This window comes from Mirounga leonina, unplaced genomic scaffold (assembly GCF_011800145.1).
Source record: "Mirounga leonina isolate KUSES-001 unplaced genomic scaffold, KU_Mleo_1.0 Mir_201, whole genome shotgun sequence".
NCBI lineage: Eukaryota > Metazoa > Chordata > Mammalia > Carnivora > Phocidae > Mirounga > Mirounga leonina.
In genome coordinates, this window is record NW_023270504.1 from 23,386,188 (window position 1) to 23,394,529 (window position 8,342).

Consider the following 8,342-nt stretch of genomic DNA (forward strand, 5'->3'; position numbering starts at 1 on the left):
AAGAAGAAGAAGAAGAAGAAGAAGAAGAAGAAGAAGAAGAAGAAGAAATAAACCTACCCCACAGGGAAGGAAAAGAAACAGACCTCAGCGCAGATTTCTATGCCCATACTTTCAGAGGTTTCCTGAGACTAAAGGAAGGGCAGGAAAATCTTTCCCACACAAGACCTGCCATAGACACAAAGCAGAGTATGATTGGGAGTTGAGGCAGTAAGAAAAATCTCATCCTCCAGGGTCCAGACATATAAACTACCCAAGACTGAGGATGAAAAGGACAAGAGAGAACGACTGCACCTTCTCACCAGCACCCCGGCAAAAAACATAAGTAGCAGCAGTCCACCACTGGCAGAGGGGCAAGAATATGGAGAGACCACCTCTGTGGTGCCTATAATGTATATAGGGAAGGTTGAGAGCTGAAAGTGGAAAACAAACATTGAGAAAAGCCTCCAGTATTCCAGGCCCTACCCTAAGTACAAGGCATCATAAGAGGAATTTGAAGCTTATGGTACACTAAAAGAGCAAAACCTAAATCTGCCTCATTTTAACTAGAATGACTCCATCTACCATGTTAAACTGCCTGAGAAGACATGTGTCCCTTTCTAGGCATAAAGGCTATTTGCCTAATCTCCCCTGTTTTGCACAAGATATCTGGCATTCAGTCAAAAATTATATGATGGGGTGCCTGGCTGGCCCAGTTAGTAGAGCATGAAACTCCTGATCTCAGGGTTGTGAGTTTAAGCCATGTTGGGTGTAGAGCTTATTTAAAAAGAAAAAAATTATATGACTTACAAAAAGAAGATGATGACAACAAAGACAACAATGGTGACAACGCCCTGTGAAGATCAAAGTAACTGACAGAGTCAGACTCAGAGATGATATAGGTGTTAGATCTATTCAAATGGGACTTTAAAATGGCTAGAAGCGGGGCTCCTGGCTGGCTCAGTCAGTACAGCATGTGATTCTTGATCTCAGGGTTGTAAGTTTGAGCCCCTCGTTGGGTGTAGACTACTTTAAAATAAAATCTTTAAAAAAATAAAAATAAAAAATAAAATGGCTAGAAGTAATATGTTAAGGAATGTAATAAAAAAGGTGGACAACATCCATAAACAGATGGGAAATTTCAGCAGAAAGATGGAAGTGATAAAGTCAATTAGAAATACTGAAAATAAAAAAATAAGGTATCAGAGATGAGCAGCTCCTTCTTCAGGTTCATAAGTAAACTTGACACAGCTGAGGAAATAATTAACCAATATCTACCTTATAGATAGGTCAATAGAAATTATCCAACTGAAACACAAAGAAAAAAAGGTGGAAAAAATTTAACTTCATCAAAAAGGCAAGAGGTAACAAATACTAGCTTGTACGTGGAAAAAAGGGAACACTTGTGAACTGTTGATGAGATTATAAATTGGTGTAGCCACCATGGTAAACAGTATGGAGGATCTTCAGAAACTTAAAAATAGATCTATCATATACTCTCACAATTCCACTTCTGGGACTATATCCAAAGGAAATGAAATCACTAACTTGAAAAGATATCTGCACCCCATGTTCATAGCAACATTATTTCCAATAGCCCATACATGGACACAACCTAAGTGTCCACTGATGGATGAAAGGATAAAGAAGTTGTGATATATAGGGGCGCCTGGGTGGCTCAGATGGTTAAGCGTCTGCCTTCAGCTCAGGTCATGATCCCAGGGTCCTGGGATCAAGTCCCACGTTGGGCTCCCAGCTCAGTGGGTAGTCTGCTTCTCCCTCTCCCTCTGCCTCTGCCTATCCCCCTGTTCATGCTCTCTCTTTGTATCTCTCTGTCTCAAATGAATAAATAAAATCTTAAAAAAAAAAAGTTGTGATATATATATATGTGTACACACACACAGGAATATTATTTAGCCATAAAAAATGAAGAAATCTTACCATTTACAACAGCATGGATGGACCTTGAAGGCATTATGCTAAGCAAAATAAGTCAGACAGAGAAAGACAAATACTATATGAGTTTACTTTTATGTGGAATCTTTTTTTTTTAAGATTTTATTTATTTATTTGACAGAGAGAGACACAGCGAGAGAGGGAACACAAGCAGGGGGAGTGGGAGAGGGAGAAGCAGGCTTCCTGCCGAGCAGGGAGCCTGATGCAGGGCTTGATCCCAGGACCCTGGGATCATGACCTGAGCTGAAGGCAAACGTTTAATGACTGAGCCTCCCAGGCACCCCACTTTTCTCTAAAAAGTAAAACAGGTGCCTGGGTGGCTCAGTCAGTTAAGCATCCGATTCTTGATTTCGGCTCAGGTCATGATCCCAGGGTCCTGGGATTGAGCCCTGCATCAAGCTCCCTGATCTGCAGGAAGCCTGCTTCTCCCTCTCCCGCTCCCCCTGCTTGTGTTCCCTCTCTCGCTGTGTCTCTCTCTGTCAAATAAATAAATAAAATCTTAAAAAAAAAAAAAATTCTCTCTCTCCCTCTGCCTCTCACCACCCCCCCACTTCCACACTCACATGCACACTCTCTGTCTCTAAAAAAGCAAAACAAAACAAAACAAATCTCATAGAAAAAGAGATTATACTTGTGGTTACCAGAGACAGAGGGGAAGGGAAGGGGAATTGAAGGATGGTGGTCAAAAGGTACAAACTTCCAGTTATGTGATAAATACATACTAGGGATGTAATAAACATCATGATGACTGTAGCAAACACTGCTGTAGGATTTATAGGAAAGTTATTTTTTAAATTTATTTTATTTTTATTTTAAGTAGGATTCATGCCCAATAGGGGGCTTAAACTCATGACCCTGAAATCAAGAGTCACATTCTTTACCAACTGAGCCAGCCAGGATCCCCAAAGAGGAAAGTTGTTAAAAGAGTAAATCCTAAGAGTTCTTTCTCATTGCAAGGAGAAATGTTTTTTCTTTTTTCTTTTTTTCTTTTTACTGTATCTATATAAGAAGATGGATGATGGATGTTAGCTGAACCCTTTATGGTAATCATTTCACGATATATGTAAATCAAACCATCATGCTTTATGCCTTAAACTTATACAGGGATGTATGTCAAGTATTTCTCAGTAAAACTGGAAAAAAAATCAAACAATATATCCAAAAGCTGCAGGAACATATCAAATAGTTTAAAATATATCCTAGAAAGAGAAGAGAGAAAGAACAAGCAGAAGAAATGTTTGAAGAGATAACAGGTGAGAATTTTCCAAAAATAATAAAAGACATCAAACAACAGATCCAAGAATCATAGAGAATTCCAAGCAGGATAAATGCCAAAATAAAACACACCTAGGAGTGCCTGGGTGGTTCAGTTGGTTAAGCGTCTGACTTTTGATCTCAGCTCAGGTCTTGATCTTAGGGTTGTGATTTCAAGCCCTGCATTGGGCTCCACACTGGGTGTGGGGCCTACTTAAAACACACACACACCCCTAATCACATTATTTTCAAACTGCTGAAAATCAGAGATAAAGAGGAAGTCTTGAAGATGGCCAGAGGGGGGAAAAAACACATTATATATAGAAAAATAAAGGTAAGAATTATACCAAACTTCTCATGAGAAACAATGTTAACCAGAAGATAATGGATTGACATTTTCAAAATAGGAAATGTTTGAATGTTGAAAATGTTCGAAACATTTTCAAAAAAGGAAAAAACCCCAAAATCCAGCATTCTGTAGCCAACAAAAATATCTTTCAATAATGAAGGGAAAAAGACTTTTTTTAAAAAATATTTTTATTTATTTATTTGAGAGAGAGAATGAGAGAGAGAGAGCACATGAGAGGGGGGAGGGTCAGAGGGAGAAGCAGACTCCCCGCTGAGCAGGGAGCCCGATGCGGGACTCGATCCCAGGACTCCAGGATCATGACCTGAGCCGAAGGCAGTTGCTTAACTAACTGAGCCACACAGGTGTCCCCGGGAAAAAGACTTTTTCAGAGAAACCAAAGCTGAGAGAATGTATTGCCAGATCTGTGCTACAATCAATATTAAAGGGAGTTCTTTAGGCAGAGGGTGGCAAACCATAGCCTGCAGGTTAAATCCAGCCTCCCACAGGTTTTGTAAATAAAGTTTTATTGGGGCACAGTAACACTCATTTGCTTTTGTACTATCCTGGTAGACTTGAGGGCTTACAAGAGACCATTTGGCATGCAAAGCCTCGTTATTTACTATCTGATCATTTATAGAAAGTGAGCTAACTCCTCTTAGGATACCAGACAGAAACTGCACAAATAAATGAAGATGTCTGGAAATGGTATCAAACAAAATAAATATAAAAGACATTCAAATCCATTTTTAATCACTCTAAAAGATAAATGATGCCCTAAAGCAAAACGTAGTTCATTCTGAGCTACATCATAGGCATGAGGCATTTTTTACATGTCAAGACAAAGGGAATGAAAAGTGAAGAAAGAAATATTGAGGAACCTGCTTCGCATAATTTCTTTGGCACCTTTTCCTTCTCTCCTATTTTGAATTTTCTGATGAAATTTTTCTCCTCTTCCCTTTGTAACTTTTTCAAGGCCTACTACTACTCATGTCTGCTTCTCTCAGCTTTTCTAAAAGCTCAATAAAGACATCTTAATTGTCTTCAGCCATTAATCTTCTTTTATCCAGGCCCTTTGATTATAGCAGGTAAGATTGGTTAACTTTGGGATCCTATTGAACATTTTCCAATCCTGTGGATCTAAAAGAGAAGCTAGAATGGATATAGGTATGGTTCCAGCCATGGGGGCTATCTGTGCATCAGGTAATGTATTAGTCATGGAATGAAGAAATAGTATTGCCTGAGCTAGAAAGGGGTGCTTACTTACATCAAATGCATTTAGCTTAAATTTCTAGGAAGTTAACTTCACTGCAAAGGGAGATTTAAAACAGCTATTTGCTGCCCTAGCAACCAGAACACACCAGTCTTGCAGAAGAAAGACAATGGTGCAAAGAATCTGTATACTGAATGCCATTTGTTAGCTGTGTGACTCATGACAAGGTATTAACATCTCTGTGCTTTGGTTTCCTCATCTGTAAAATGAGAAGAATAATACCATGTATCTTACAAAGTTGGTGTAAGAATCAAATGAGGTGATGCATGAGAAGTGTATAGAACAGTGCCTGACACATACTTAGCTTCCTATAAATGTTAGCTTTATTTTTTTTTTAAGATTTTATTTATTTATTTGAGAGAGAGAACGAGTGGGGGGAGGGGCAGAGGGAGAAGCAGACTCCCTGAGGAGCAGGGAGCCTGTTGCGGGACTCAATCCCAGGACTCTGGGATCGTGACCTGAGTCAAAGGCAGACACTTAACTGACTGAGCCACCCAGGCAACCCAAATGTTAGCTTTAATATTATTAAAGACTATGGTGGAACAGGCTTTCTCAGAGTTGGCAACTTTCAAGCAATCAACATTTTGAAGAATGATATAAGCAAGATTTGCGGACTTGTTATACAACAATGTGAATATAGTTAACATTCCTGAACTGTACAATAAAACTGATTGAGGGTAAATTTTATTTTATATATTTTTTACCATCATTAAAAATTAAAATAGGGGCACTTGGCTGGCTCAGTTGGTGGAGCATGTGACTTTTGATCTTGGGGTCATGAGTCTGAGCCCCATGTTGGGCACAGAGCCTACTTATAAATAAATAAATAAACTATCTTTAAAATTTTTAAAATAATAATAAAAAGATCTGGAGGTTGGGAAAAAAACAGCAAAAGTAAATTAGTGTTTCAGTATTTCTTAAACTTAAAAACTTGCAACTTTCATTAAAAAGAGAAAGATCTGGGGGCGCTCAGTCCGTTAAGCGTCTGCCTTCAGCTCAGGTCATGATCCCAGGGTCCTCGGATCGAGCCCCCACATCACAGGGAGCCTGCTTCTCCCTCTCCCTGTGCTGCTCCCCCTGCCTGTGCTCTCCTGCACTCTTTTTGTCAAATAAATAAATAAAAAATTTTTTCTTTTAAAAGAAAGATCTATAGAGAGATGTTTTCTTTTGTTTGGCTACAATGAGGGTTCCACATGATCAGCAGAAGGCACAGAGAGACACAGCAAAGCAGATAGAAAAAGACTTCATACGTGTAGCTTTGTCCATGCCATTCCCTTTGCCTAGATTGCTTTTTCTCCTTCTCTACCTGGAGAATCTCTCACCATCCTTTCAGATTTAGTTAACACTTCCATGAAGGCATTCCTACCTTACCTCATATTCTTCACTGATAGAACTAGTTTCTCTTTCCCCTGTGCCCCAAAACTTGGGTTCCTACTGAGCTTGACCACAGCACTGGTCATCTTGTCTTACCACTCTTTACTTGCATTCCTCTTTCCCAGCCTATTCTGGGAGATGCTTTACAGTGAAAGGCAAAGCTTATCCTAATTCTTCCCCTAGCCTAGGTACTCAGGATGAATGCATAAATAAGGAGCAAAGGGCGAAGATGATCCCACATTATCCATCTCTTAATTCTCTCTAAATTAATTTCCTCTGTTCCGGCTCTCCAAAGTCTTTCAATGTTCCCTCCCTGTTTGCAGCTCCTATTTGGTATGATTTTATGATTAGTGGCACCATTAATTAATTGTTCTTTCTTGTAGCTACCTTCCCATACTAGGAAGAAGGATCCATCTTTTTTTTTTTTTTTTTTTTTTTTTTTTAAGTAGGCTCCACACCCAAGGTGGGGCTTGAACTCACAAAACTAAGATCAAGAGTCACACACTCTACCAATTGAGGCAGCCAGGCTCCCCCAAAGAATCTATCTTTTGTCTCAGTTGATTTATTAATAAGAGAGACATGACAAAATGTTTGTTAAAATACCCTGTCCCAGAGTTTCTGACTCCTTGGTCTGTGGTGGGGCCTGAGAATTTGCAATTTGCTGATGTTCCTGGCCCAGGGACCATACTTTGAGAATAGCTACTATAATGCTAGGTCTAAGAGTAGTTACTCAGAAAGGCTGCCTGGAGTTTAGAGCAAAGTTCTGATAATAAAGGTGCAGAATGTCAACTCTCCTCTGCATTTCCCACACCAATGTCCAATAGAAAGAGGTCATGAAACTGTCTACCTTTCCCTCTTTGTTCTCTTTCTCTTGCAGTCAGTTTTTCCCAGGACTTCTCTGAACTTATCATTAGCAATTGTAGTTTGGTACTCTGCTACCTGGAATAAAATGAAAATGGTAACCATATGGGGTAGAAGAAATAAGATGCCAACACTAATGAGCTCTCTGTGGAATGAATCCGGATGAGCTCTCCCTTGATGGGAAAGGATAGTTGTTCAGAAAATATGAGAGACTGCCTCTGTGTTTTATTTTCTATAATTTTCTTTAATATATGCCCATATAAACACTAACATGTAAGTAAAACAGTGAATGTTAAATTCAACCCACAACGTGGAACAGTTAGCTAGCATCCGAAGGCCGAGGATATAAGATTCACATCTACATTCATTTGGAAACCTCTCTGGTATGCACAGACTATATAACCTCTGAGGACAGGAACTGTTTTGCTTATTATTTTATCTCCACATTTAATATAGTGACTGGCACCTAGGAAGCTTTCAGTCAGTCAGTCAACACTGATAAGTACTGGCGAGATCATAAATAATTCCTATGTGTTTCTCTCATTCCCACAACAAACACACACACATGTACACAGCAAAGCTCTCTTTTTTAGGTATGGAACACTTTGTGGTTGCCTCTGGAGGTTTCTGGTTGATATGGATACAAGGGAAAACCATTATATCCAATTTCAATTTTAGTCTACATCAAATAAATCTTAAGTAAGTAATCAATTTTATTATACTATATGTTCATAGTCTACAGAAAGTGGATATAAAAATGAATACCAATTTAGAGAAACATGAAACACAGCATTTTGAAATACCCTAAATTATATTCCATTTTCTTTCTATTATTAATAACTACTTGTCTTTATTGTTATTATTATTATTTTATTTATTTATTTTTTTTACTATTTGTCTTTAAATACATGGTTCTATCCTATATTATCCCTCTCCTTTCTATCTGTCTCTCCCTGGAGTGACCCTGGGATCATGACCTGAACCGAAGGCCGACGCTTAATGACTGAGCCACCCAGGCACCCGAAGAGTAAGTGTCAGGTAGCTTTTAACTGCTAATAGGGCCAGTCTTGCCTTTTAGACACTTCAAGCACAAACTATCTGAAAAAGAAGCTTTTAAAAATCCCACTTACAATAGCATTAAAATCAATAAAATACTTAGGAATAAATTTAACTGAGGAGGTGAAAGATCTGTACATGTGGAAACTATAAGACAATGAAAAAAAATGAAGAAGACACAAATAAGTAGAAAGAGATCTCAAGTTTATGGGTCAGAAGAATTAATATTATCAAAATGTCCATACC